At 35.2% G+C, this 14,204-nt stretch overlaps 1 pseudogene; it reads right to left on the bottom strand.

The window, feature by feature from the left end:
- Positions 1–2,261: 2,261 nt before the first annotated feature.
- Positions 2,262–2,785, bottom strand: LOC121029196 (tyrosine-protein phosphatase non-receptor type 11-like; annotated as a pseudogene).
- Between the last annotated feature and the right edge of the window lie 11,419 nt (positions 2,786–14,204).

Here is a 14,204-nt window from a genome sequence, read left to right on the forward strand (position 1 = left end):
AAATATGAACAATCAAAGGAGTTTTATGACAATAACCAATAACCTAAGTAACCTGATCTGAAATTCCAACTTAAAAATCTGTTAGCATATTTACAAAATATGCCAACAGCCAAAAGAATTATTGAAATAATCTTTTACTTGGAGACATGCCATATTCCAAGCAGCTGGGTGATATGACTAGTAGTGGAGATATTGAATAAAGTTGTTTGAAGAGGCTAAATATTTTCATCAATATGACACTTTATTAGGCATTCAGTCTTTACAAAACAAATATTGAATCATCACTGGGGCCCAGATTTACCTGTGGAATGCTGCGGCAATCTTTTCCTTTCAATTATTCTTTTTAAATTATACATTTCAATGAAATTGGTAGAAACAGTGGGACTCCTACACCTGGTTTCACAAATCTGTTCACCCTTGATGGGGCTTGTGAATTGTGTGGAAATGTTTTGCTATTGTAAAACCAGGTGGTGCAATTAAATGAATAAATTGATGCAAACCAGAGGAGTTTTTTCTGATGCTATGATTTTTAAAGCAAAGTTGGAATTATAATCTTATAAACTACAAAATCTGGGCACAGAGCTGCTAATGTATTTCAATGTGATTTCAGGAAGAACAGATTTTTTTTTTCTGAAGATATACCATGGGTGGTAGCATTTTTCTCCAAGAAAAAAAAAAAGAAAAACACTAGAGAAAACTATCTTAGAAACTTAAAAACAATTACATATTTAGGGTTAGCAAATTTTTCATAAAATAGTCGTAGTTACTGAAGTCGAAGAAAGAAGATTTTGTTTTGTGTCTGCTATAGTTGTTGAAAAGATCAATGCTTCATGGGCTAATGGGCACTGCTTGTACTGGCAAAAGCCCTTAACTCACCATGAGGAAGAACCTACTAAATTCTTCACAATGTAGATGATTAATATTTTATCAATTGATATTTTCTAAAAATAAATCTCAACATTGATTTTTTTTAATTTTGCATACTATAATTTTAAATACGGCTCTTTAGTGAAAAAACTAACACAAAATAAATTTTATTTAAGGATGGCAAAATATCGTTAGATATTTTTAAGGTGGAGGAAGTGTTCTAATAAAATATTTACAAACCAAGTTAATCCCTGCACTAAACATAGAATATTGCACATGCTTAGAAACTAGTAATTGACAGAGATGTGGGAAGACAGACAACTCCCTCTTCTATTAAAACGTATAAGAATGCATTTTCAAAAAGTGTTTAAAAACAGACATTTTGATGGCCTCAAATGGCTGTTACCCAATAGACCTCATGAAGAGAATGAAGCCCACAGAAATGCAATCATTGTACTTGCAATTAACAAGAGTTCTGCAAGAAGGACAAGTCAGAAAGGGACTTTTTCTCTAACAGGACTGGAATAGACCCCTTACAGTAGCTTCTTGCATAATGAATAAGATATATGCCTAAATATGAATATGAATGTAGATTTAAACTGCAGCACCTGTCTTTTCTACCGCTACCAGCTACCAATCCTCCCCCAAGATAAATTAATCTGGAGCTAGATGCCAGCAATTATGTGCCCTATCTCTGTGAGATTGTGATAAATGAAAAAGAGGATGACTGAGGGAAGTAAAAAGGGACCTCAAGCAAAACTATATATATACATATAAGAAGTTATGAGAAAAATTATAAAAACCAAATTATCTAAGGAAGTCAGGTTACTATAGCAATGTATTCAACACTAGGCTGATTATAAGCTTATCTAATGAGCAAGTATCTACTGTGATAAAAATGTGACACTGATAAGCTATGGAAGAAGGCACGGCTTAAATGCTCTGTACATTGGATAAGCAAAGTCTGGTAAACAACTTGTAGGTAGGCAATATTTCATTGTATCATCTACCAAATATGGACAACACTAAAACTGCTTCTTCAATTTAAAACAAAATTCTAAACACGTAATATTACATTTGTTTTAGGGATTATTTCTTATCTGAAAAACAAGACCACTCTATCTGAAAGCTCTTCGGGCATCAATTTCATAGTTAACATTCTCTCTGATGATGTCACTAAGGATGTTACTCACAATGAATATTCTTGTCTAGCTAATCCCAGCCATCAGTGAACCATCATGTCTCTATGTCCATCGTACTATCTTGGTTATGGTGGATGGCTTCCACAACGTCCAACACACCACTGGTTCACTGGGCACTCTTTTCCAACTAGGTTCAAAAGTGACATTGCCAGAACGTTATTTCTCCAGAGTAGAGCTTGTTTAAACTTGAAGTTAAAGTTCTCTTGATACATAATCATGAGCAGCACTGTCTTTGACATTCCTAATGTGTGATAACATATTTTTTTTTGAGCATACCTGTCAGGACAGTACTTGGCACGTCTACTCTTTCCCCTGTTCACCTTCATTGTCATGACAATCACCTACTTTCTCTCTTGCAATGCCATCCTCCAGAAGTGCTTTGCCACATTTTCCAGGCAGCCTTGTATGGTAATATAATGCTTTCCTGGTTTTGAATTATTGCACTTGGTTTAAAATTCAGACATGATAATATTTGTTTTTAGGTGATTTGAAACAGGCTGGTTGGGATTATCATCATGCAGGACAATCCTGGCATGAGCAAAGGACAAGATGTTTTTACTTCTATTTTTGATTTTATTTTCTTGCCTCTGGTTTTCTTTTCAGCAAAAGAGAAATTTACACTCTCTGTATTTTAGCATCATTGATTCCTCCTCAATTTCTTGTTTAACTCTCTCTGCTACTCAGCTAATTAATTCTCTTAGTTTTCTTACCTGGCATTGTATTCAGAAGCATTGATACAAGTTGTGTTGATTTTCCCTGACTTGTAACTCTGACTCCAACATTTCTCCCATAGGATCCTCTAGATAACGTTCCTCAAAATCTGTCAAATAATTAAACCATTCATCTCCTTCAACAACATAGTTCGGTTGCAACAGTGAGTCACGACATGGGGTACTTGAATTTGTCATTGTTGCTCTGTTCTTTGTTAACACCAGTGAAGATGGAAAGAACAGATTCTAGGCTTGCTCTTCTGCTGTCACTCTTTTGCACATGGCAGATGCCATGTTTTGCTTTCTCTGCCCCCTTTTCAGAGCATTGCCCATGTAACTACCTCTCAGAGGTAGGATCTGCAAAATTCAGCTGAGATTACAGTTTAATAGCACTTCCATTATTTTCTGTTAATTGCTCATAATGTTCCATGCAATACTGTCATACAGCCAATGTTGCAGATTCTTTCCTCCATATAGGTCATTTCAGTGAATCTTAATATGTATAACAGGTAAATTCCTTCTGATGGAAAGAGTTAACTTTTATTGGGCATTATCTATGAATGGCCATTAACTCCTCTTGCCAACAGTAGATTTTCTGTTACTACAGCCCTGATATTTGGGTGAACCTATCTCTGCAATATCATGTTCCTCCTACTCTCCTGCTCTATGGCAGTTCTGCTCTTTTCCCATGGTCTGTTTGGCCTATTCACACCAGGTGACCTAAGGGAGACCCTCTCAGGGCCAGGCAAAAATGAGGCACAGCCAGTAGCCGCATACCTCCCACCCCAGGCCTGAGAGTTCTGGAGCTGCTGTGGCCACATCTGTAAGCCAGGTGTATTCTCAATTAGGTATTATTTTTAATTATATTAGCCATGATAATTGACCTCTCATAGCAGTAATCTCACCTTTTTTATTTCTTTGTGTCTGAAATAGGATTTTCTCAAAATAAAATATCACAATTACTTTTTTAAAAAAACATTCATCAATTCTGATAGAAATCCCCATTTTACGTATGAATTAATTGCACAAAATAGTTCACTACCAATAGTGCAGAGTATTTCAGACAGAGTCCATATTTCAGACATCTCCTCCTATTATACAACTTTAAAAATCTATTCTGACTTAGTTAATTCATTAAGAATCTGTCATGCTGGGGTGTCTGGGTGGCTCAGTTGGTTAAGCACCCAACTTCGGCTCAGGTCATGATCTCACACTCCCTGAGTTCGAGCCACATGTCAGGCTCTGTGCTGACAGCTCAGAGCCTGGAGCCTGCTTCAGATTCTGTGTCTCCGTCTCTCTGACACTCCCCTGTAAATGGTCTGTCTCTCTCTGTCTCAAAACTAAATACACATTAAAAAAAAAAAAAAAGAATTTATCATGCCTACTATGTACCAGGCATGTGTTAGCAGCATGAGATTAAGCACAAAACAAAATATCCAAAGTTATTGTCCTCTAGGAACTTACAACCCACATGGTGTGGGGAGACAGAAAATAAGAAATCAGTAAGTAAAATGTGAACTCTATCACTACCAAGAATTGTGAAGTGTATGAGGTTTTATTCAACTTGTAAGCTAATAAATTACTCTGCCGCAGTTTTACGGATGTTGCTGGAAAACAGGAGACTCCTGGGTCAGAGGCCAAAGGACTTTATTACCCAGGCACTAATAACATCCAGGGTCTCATCATTTTCTTTTGCTGGTTCTCTGAGCCCCATTTACATGGAAAGAAATGAAGGCAGGTGGCAACAACACATACAAAGTGTTGCATTACCAGAAAGGAACCCTTAGCTTTGGGAATCGGAATCTTTTACAATGAGCAGTAAGCATGCCTGACTTTGCTCCAGAGGGAAACACTACCTCTATCTTCCAAGATTGAAACGTAAGCATCTTTGAAAAGGTGGTGCAGAGCAAAAACAGGAAGTTTTTCTGCTTTCAAGATGTGCAGAAACACAATGGACAGATTCATGGATAATTGTCATATAACTACCAGATGCTGGTAAATGTTATAAAGAAAAAAATTAAGCAATAAGTGTAGTGGTAAGGAGGATATTTGCAATTTTAGAAAGTGTAGTGAGGGATGGCCTCACTGAAAAAGTATTTCAGTTGAAGCTTGAAGAGGTTGAGGGGTGAAGGAAACAGAAGCTATAAAGTTTTAATAAATTATGGTATAAACGTAAATCCATATGGAGCTAATGAATTCTATTATTTTAGAAATACTGACATGGAAAACTGGTGCCAGATGTGAATAGATACAATATAGAACTGTTAAAAGATAGGAGTGCCTGGGTGGCTCTGTCACTTGAGCGTCTGACTTTGGCTCAGGTCATGTCTCACGGTTTGTTGAGTTCAAGCCCTGCATTGGGCTCTCTGCTGTCAGTGCAGAACCTGCTTCAGATCCTCTGTCCCTGTCTCCCTGCCCCTCAATTGTTAAAAGAAAACAGGTCTTTTTTTTTCAAGTTGAAAGTTTATACCTTTTTACTAACTTCTCCCTATTTCTACCATGTATCTCCTCACAACCACTTTTCTACTCTGTTTCTATGAGTTTGACTTTCTAAATGTTTATTTATTTATTTTTAGCTTACACATATAGTGATACTACACAGCATTTGTCTTTTTTTGGGGGAGGGGTCTGGCTTATTTTACTTAGCATTATGCCCTTAGGTTCATCCATGACAGCCTAAATGTCAGACTTTCTTCTTTTTTCATGGAAGAATAATATTCCATTGTGTATTTTTACTACACCTTTATCCATTCATCTGCTGAGAAACACTTAGATTGCCTCCATATCTTGGCAATTGTGAATAATGTTGCAATGAACATGGGAGTGCACATATCTGACAACCTATTTTCATTTCCTTTAGATAAATACAAAGAAGTGTAATTGCTAGACCATATGGTTGTCTTATTTTTTAAGAGACCTCCATACTGTTTTCCATGTTGGCTACACCAGTTTTCATTCCCATCAACAGTGCACCAGGGTTCTCTTTTCTCAACATTCTCACCAACACTTAGTCTCTAGTCTTGATGAAATGATTCTGAAAGGTGTGAATTGCTACATCATTGTGGTTTTGCTTTGCATGTCTCTGATGGTCAGTGATGTCGATGATCTTTTCGGGTACCTATTGACCATCTGCATATAATCTTTGGAAAAATGTCTATTTAGTTCTTCCGTCCATTTTTTAAATCAAATTGTTTGTATTTTGCTGTCAATTGCATGGGTTATCTATTTTTTGGATGTTAATCTTTTATTGCATATATGGCTTATAACTATTTTCTCCCATTCTGCAGGTTGCCTTTTTATTTTGTTGCTGATTTCCTTTGTTGTGCAGAAAATTTTTAGTTTGATGTAGTCCCACTTGTGTATTTTTGCTTCTGTTCCTTTTTTTGGGGGGGGGGGGGTCCAAACACAAAAAAAAAAACATTGTCAAGATTGATGCTAAGAAGTCTATGTTTACTTCTAGAAGTTTTATGGTTTAAGTTCTTAGAGTCAAGAATTTTTCATTTTTAACTGGAGTGTAGTTGATGATTACATGAAAGTCTCTAATCCATTTTGAGTTGATTTTTATAAAGTTGTATTTTGTAATTAGAAATTTTACTTTTTTCTGGGCACCTGGGCTGCTTAGTTGGTTAAGCATGGGACTCTTGATATTGGCTCAGGTCATGGTCTCACGGTAGTGAGCTTGAGACCTGTGTGGGGCTCCACACTGAGCATGGAGGCGGCTTGGAATTATTCCTCTCCCCCCTCAGTCTGCCTCTCCGCCACTTCTCTCTCTCTCTCTCCCTCCCTCTCTTTCTCTCTTTCTCTCTCAATAGATAAACTTTAAAAGAAAGAAAAAAGAAAAAAATGTACATTTTTAAGGTTGTATTTTGTAAATAGAAAAGAAGGTCACTTTACTCCTCAAGCTAATTTTTGGAGTAATAAACCCTTGTTACAATTTTTGGAAAGCAAACTTTGGTATTAAAATTGAAGTTTAATATGCTAACAGTAGCATTGTACTTCCCCAATTTGGGTTTAAATTTTGGAATATCTTTAATGAGAAAGATGTAATATAGAAATGGAGAATCAATGGTAGAAACTAATAAAGGCAATTTTTTTTTTAATTTTTTTTTTCAACGTTTATTTATTTTTGGGACAGAGAGAGACAGAGCATGAACGGGGGAGGGGCAGAGAGAGAGGGAGACACAGAATCAGAAACAGGCTCCAGGCTCGGAGCCATCAGCCCAGAGCCTGACGCGGGGCTCGAACTCACGGACCGCAAGATCGTGACCTGGCTGAAGTCGGACGCTTAACCGACTGCGCCACCCAGGCGCCCCATAATAAAGGCAATTTTAATCAATATTTTTCCCAGAACTTTAACTAAAACAATTTAAAACAAAAAATTCACTGAAAATAAATAAATCTGCTTAATAAGCACAGGTAAATAAATTTTGGGGATAAGAACAAATGTATAGTCAGTGAAAGATTCATAACTTAAAAGACTTTTTAAACTTGTAATAATAATAGAAGAATTTAAAGATAACAGAGGTTTTAACTCAGGAAGTATAATTAGAAAAATAATATTAAATTAAAACATAAATTAATTATATCATAAAAAACATAACTGATTCTTTTAAGTAGTATTAAGTTATAATACAAGTTATGTACACACACACATACACATACACACAAACCCCAAATATCAATTTGAGAAATTAGAGTAAAAGCTCCCAAATAAAAAATTAGCAATTAAAGTTCATAAATATTTTCAAGGACCAATGACCACATCTGAGTAGTGTCCATTCTAGGGATACAAAAGTACCTTAACATAAAAAATCTCAGGCCATATTTAGCTATATTAAAAAAGGGAAACATCTCTAAGATTATTTCAATATTTGCTTAAACATAATTTGATCAAATTTAATAGTGCATGATAAAACTAGTAATAGACCTGAAATTATTTATTTGGTGGAAAATGTTGGCCTAATTTCTATGAATCTATTCACAGTCTTTATGCATCTTTCTTGGTTTGGATATTCATACTTTTGGTGCAGAGATATTAATGTGTTGATTATTGGATGCTACCTTGAACCCCACTAATATAATATTATATATGTACTATATTAATTTTCTAAAATATGAACATTCTTGGGGTGCCTTGGTGGCTCTATAGGCTGAGCATCTGACTTTGGCTCAGGTCATGATCTCCTGGCTGATGAGTTCAAGGTCTGCATCAGGCTTGCTGCTGTCAGTGCAGAGCCCATTTCAGATCCTCTGTCTCCCTCTCTCTCTGCCCTTTCCCTGCTCATGCTCACTTTCTCTCTCTCTCTCTCTCTCTCTCTCAAAAATAAACGTAAATAATAATAATAATAATAATAATAATAATAATAATAAAATATGAACATCTTAAATCCTAATATACATCTTGACCAAGGGAGGTTCATCTTATATTGATGATGAATTTGTGTGTGTGTGTGTGTGTGTTGCATCATAATATTCATTAAAAAGAACAAAGAAAAGCAATGAATATTCAGTCAATTAATATAGCTAAGGAAACTGAAGGAATAAAAGAGAAGTTAAATTAATCTAACTATTCCATAATTGCTGATAAAAATAATAAATAATATTAGTATTTTACTTTCTGTATTCAAGGGCAGTACTGCATATATCATATTTTATCTTCTTTTATTTTATGTCTTCCCCCTTTCTATCATTATAGATAAAATCCCCACCTCAGAAAGTATGCTGGACCTATTGCCCTCATCCATGGCCCTTAGTTTTCTATAATATGACACTGATCTTTGCTTCTATTACCCCTAGAAGAAACTGGGCATCTAAAATCTAGCTACAGTGGAGAAGGTAGTGAGGTGAAGACACAAGGTAGACACTGGAGAAAGGAAAGAAAGATTTTTCCCTTATTCTGGATTCTGCAGATGTACATGATCTTCTATTAATAATTAGATAGATGATAGATGATAGATGATAGATAGATAGATGATAGATAGATAGATAGATAGATAGATAGACAGAATGGGCTGAATATTTTGTTCCTTCAAAAGCTTATACATGTAAATTAGAATATTTGGGGTGAGGGACTATTATCTGTGTATTTGTATTTGCAACTGAACTAAAGACAAAGCTTCATCTCTCTTGGAAAACTTCTGATAGATAATTAGGAACTATCAAAATGATAGTTTCAGTGACAAGGGGAGGTCAAAGAATTAAATATTCAATGAAATAGGAACTCTTAATTCTTTTTTTCCTAAAATTATTCAACAATATTCCACTTTTCCAGCTTCATAAGGTAGGTTTTCCTTTAGAAGGTATAATTCCAGTCATTTTATGCAACTGTTCTATTAATCAAGTAATTTGACTATATATGTATAAATGTGCTGTACATGTGCTAGTTTTGTGCCAAAACTGATACAGCGTATAATTAATTCATTCATTAATCTTGATTTCAGGGAAGCTACCATTTCAAGTAGTATAATGTTCTTCTAAACTTTAGAAGCATATATTGCCAAGGACTGCAAAATGCTGAAAAATAATTAAAACATAATTATTAAACTAAACAATAATGGTGCCATTTATTAAGGCCATAATTTAATAACAACTAAGATATCTCAGAAAAACCAGGAAAAGGAAACCTCATCCCCCTACCAATTTATATTTAATTAACTATTTATGTAAGATTTAGCTTGAGACAAAGAATAGTTAACTAGCACGATCAAAGCAAATTATCAATAAAAAGAGCTACTGTTGCAGTTTTTACCAATTTCATCATATGCCCAGGAGATCCATGCTTTAAAGCTCATGGAAAAGACACTTTTCCATAGGAAAAATTCAGTGTTCCTTTGTCTTCTTGTGAGTTAAACACATTTATCAACTTGAAACTTTATTTTTTTTTCCTTTGATAGGTATTGATTAGTATTTATGAAGCATAGATATGAAAATATTAGTGGAGCATTTAAGTTCCCTGAGAGGATAATGTTTCCTATCTAAAATATGGAGGGGCGCCTGGGTGGCTCAGTCGTTAAGCGTCCGACTTCAGCTCAGGTCACGATCTCCCGGTCCGCGATTTCGAGCCCGGCGTCGGGCTCTGGGCTGATGGCTCAGAGCCTGGAGCCTGCTTCCGATTCTGTGTTTCCCTCTCTCTCTGCCCCTCCCCCGTTCATGCTGTGTCTCTCTCTGTTTCAAAAATAAATAAACGTTAAAAAAAATTAAAAAAAATAAAATATGGAGACACTGGAGTAAGATTTCACAGAAAAAAACAAGAATTTTACTAAGACAGATATTCTTGCTGAGTTTTGTTTTGTTTTTCATTAAAAAATAGTCAACATCAGTTTAACAGGCTTGACTTCTGGTATAAAAATAATATGATCCAACAGATAATTATGATCCAACAGAAGTCATGAGACTCTTGTAATATTTGTTCTTTAAGACCCTAATATACATACCTATCTCAATTTTGTAAATTATCAATTAAAATCTTTGTACGACAGAAATCTTCAAATAAGGTAACTTTAAAGATATTTGTTTATACAGTTATCCACTGGAGGCATTCTAGTTAGAGATGAGACAGTTTTTTTTTTTAAATGAACTCATTTCATAATCCATTTGTTTGAAAAGAAACGTATAAGAAATATCCACAAATACTATCTGTGTGTCTACATTGTTTCTGCAGTGGAGACAATAACAAAGCAAATGTCAAGTTGGTTTTTCCATGGTAGATTTTGTGATTTAAAAAGAAACACAAAAGCAATAACCTTGCAGTGGTCAGCAAGTGCCGACCAGTCACAGAAATATGGTAATACTTATAATCATTAACATTTGTCTCATCAAGCAAAATAAATCAGTTGAACCAATAATTCGTTAGAGGCAACGTATAATGATCTGGCGTCAGGAATTTGGGAGCCAACAGAAAGTAAGCCTACTGTTTTTGTTATTCTTTTGGTGGTGAAAAATTCAAAAATGGAAAGCTTTACATCTGATATGCAGTAGGGAATGAATCGTGATTCTTCTAGGCCACAGGGAGTTTTCTGTGGCTGTGCACATCCTTGAGATTTGGATAAACTAAGATTTTAATCACCTTTCTGCTAACATTTCTAAAAAGAAAAAGAAGAAGTAGACTAAAGTAAAAGCAGCTGGCTCTAGGAAGAATCATTAATAGTCACGGTAGTCCATATACTTAAAGAGAACACCCTTATCCTGAGGGTGTTTTGCCCTGGAACCAAGGTTTAGAGATTGAGTTGTGCCAGTGAACTCAGTGAACAATATATAGAACTGTGTGTGTGTGTGTGTGTGTGTGTGTGTGTGTGTGTGTGAAGAACTGTGTTAATAAAGAAATAAGAAATGATTGGGATGCCTGGGTGGCTCATTCAGATAAGTGTCTGACTTCGGCTCAGGCCACGATCTCATGGTTCGTGAGTTCGAGCCCCGCATCAGGCTCTGTGCTGACAGCTCAGAGCCTGGAGCCTGCTTCAGATTCTGTGTGTCCCTCTCTCTCTGTCCCTCCCCCCGCCTCTCTCTCTCTCTCAAAAATAAGTAAACATTAAAAAAGAAAAAAGAAAGAAGGAATGATGATTAGAACTTAATCTCTGGAGCCACAATCTGCTCTGAAGCATACTCCACCACCAGTACATGTGTGACACCACTTTTAATTGGAATGGCAGAAATGGAGCTGTTGTAAAAACGAAAAAAAATTATATATTTAAGATGGAACAGTCCTTGGCATACAGTAAGCACAGTTTTAACTAAGTGTAGAATAAGAAATATTATTTCCCCCTGCTTTTATTCTTTTGGTTAAATCAGTAGCAACTCAGATAAGAATAATCCCAAATAAGAACCCAACAACTTTTGGATTCTATAGATTGACTATCTCTATCTCATTCTCTTTGCATTTAGGTAAGTTTTATTTAGACATCTTATTCACAAATGAGTCTCTACTCTGCTACAAAAGCAGTCTTTCTTGAGTTTTGTGGGGAATATCATGCATCCTTTACTCAAACATGTCTTTTACAAACACATCACCACAGACTTTGAGGCTGGCCTCCAAGAGTGAGCCTTCAAATATTTTTGGGAAATAAAGTTTGAAAAATAATATACAAATGCAAATACATATACATATTTTGGAAAAGCAAACTATCACATGTAAAAGAAATCCTTTAAAAAAAAAAACTGGATGATGTTACTACATGCTGCTAAATTGAGGGACCTGACAGCATTTGTGATAAAGACTTGGGTAATCACAAATCTTGCAGAGGGGTGCCTGCGGGGGGCTCAGCCGGTTAAGCATGTGACTTCAGCTCAGATCGTGATCTCACAGTTCATGAGTTTGACTTCTATTTCCTGCTCTGCACTGACAGCTCGAGGCTTGGAGCCTGCTTCAGATTCTCTGTCTCCCTCTCTCTCTCTCAGTCCCTCCCCCACTTGTTCTCTCTCTCTCTCTCTCTCTCTCTCTCTCTCTCTCTCTGTCAAAAATAAATAAATAAACATTTTAAAAAAGAAATTAGGTAGAGAAAACCTCAAAACAGCTTCCTCCATTGCAACTCTGTCACCGACTGCACCCACCTACGAGATGGTTTCTGCCTTCACCTCGGGAGCTTCTGAAGACTTATCTGAAGGTCAATTGTAGAAGAATGGTTACACTGTTTTTAATCATATATACTGAACATATTTAAAACATTTAATTATTATAAATGGCCATTTGTCTAACAACTTCATGCACAATGTATGCATGTTCCTTAAAATGCTGTTTCTTAAACTATCTGTGGATTAGGACCTCTTTTTAAAATTCCCAATCAAGCACACCTTGGCATTTTTGTAAAAGGGAATAAATATTAATGACTAGAAAAAATGAATTAAAAAAATAAGAGATTCACCAAAGAGGACATATGATATTATTCCATTTATATAAAATGTCCAGAATGAATACATAGAGGAAAAGTAGATTAATGGTTTACTTATGACTGGAGGGAACATGGGCAGGAGCTGCTAAGGAATACCAGGTTTCCTTACAGAGTGAAGAAAATATTCCAAAATTAGATTATAGTGAATGTTGCAGAACTCTGTAACTACATTTCAAATAAATTTGTCTGCAATAGTTATATCTAAATAAACCTTTTTTTTTTAAAAAAGCACAGATACATAAATACAAGGCAACATTTTTATTATTAAATTCAAAAGACAGAAGATTACATTGCAAGATATGTAATTAGAACTAACATGACATGTGAAAAAGAAGAATGATGATAACTGTGTAGGGCACTGAGCTAGGCATCTTGGAGGTTATTGAGTGAGAAATTAAGCATAGATTGTAATACTGACTTTCATTTTTTAATTCCTTCAACGAATTATTGAGAGTTATCTATGTGAAAGATTCTGAGAATACAAAGGGAATAAAATTTAAACATTCTCCGAAGTGGAAAAAGAGATTACACTGTATTTTCACACATAAACACTGTATACACTTGCAGGGTGGCATTTACTATGAAAGAAAATGACAGGTAGTTAGGAAAGCATAAGTAAGAAGGAATAATTTAGGTAGGAAGGATCACACTGGTGGGGGAGAAGGGCAATTGGAAGCTTTTATCTATCAGTAAAAGTTAATGTGATGACGATAGAGAGTCTAACAGAAGCATTGGCCTTGGGTAAATACTTTGAGATGGAAAAAAGCATCACCTATGCAAAAAACTAAGCCAGTCCCACCATGCTAATATGTAGCGAATGAGGAGGAGAGATTGTGGGGAAGGCCAGAATGGTTAGAAACAAACAACTTATTTTTGAATTTTATCCTGAGTGCAATTGTAGTATTTGAAGAGTTCATTTTGTTCCATTTTATAGTCTAAAAGATCACTAGTTGATATCTTGAGAACGGACTGGTAAAGAAAGTAAGATATATCTAAAATGTTCTTACAAAATTTGCCCCTCCCACTCTGCATAAATAAATAAATAAATAAAAATTCAGGAGTATTCATCTCCTTAAAATGAATCTATAGCCAATCTATATCTTACCCTATCACATCTTCTATTAAACACAATATTTTATGTCATACATATACACACACATACATGTACGTATACATACACATATACATATACTAATGTATATACGTATATACACACATATATATGTATATGTGTATACATGCATACATGGGTGTATGTATGTTTAGATTATGTGTATATGTGGGTGCATATATGTGTATACATGTAAGTATATTTACCATAGCAGGTTGAACACATTCTTTTTACTTTCTTTCTTCATGCTTGCACTAAGCTTAAATCTACCAAATGCCTTATTGAGGTTATCCACAGACTGATTTATTTTTATTTATTTATTTTTTTAACGAATGTTATAAAAGCAAACCAAGTTTATTTGAACAATATAACTGGAGAGAAATTGTAAGTGAATATATACTGTAACCAGAGGAAAAATATTCTATGTCAA

This window comes from Herpailurus yagouaroundi, unplaced genomic scaffold, assembly GCF_014898765.1.
Source record: "Herpailurus yagouaroundi ecotype Mexico unplaced genomic scaffold, PumYag 139, whole genome shotgun sequence".
In the NCBI taxonomy this organism is placed as follows: Eukaryota; Metazoa; Chordata; class Mammalia; order Carnivora; family Felidae; genus Herpailurus; species Herpailurus yagouaroundi.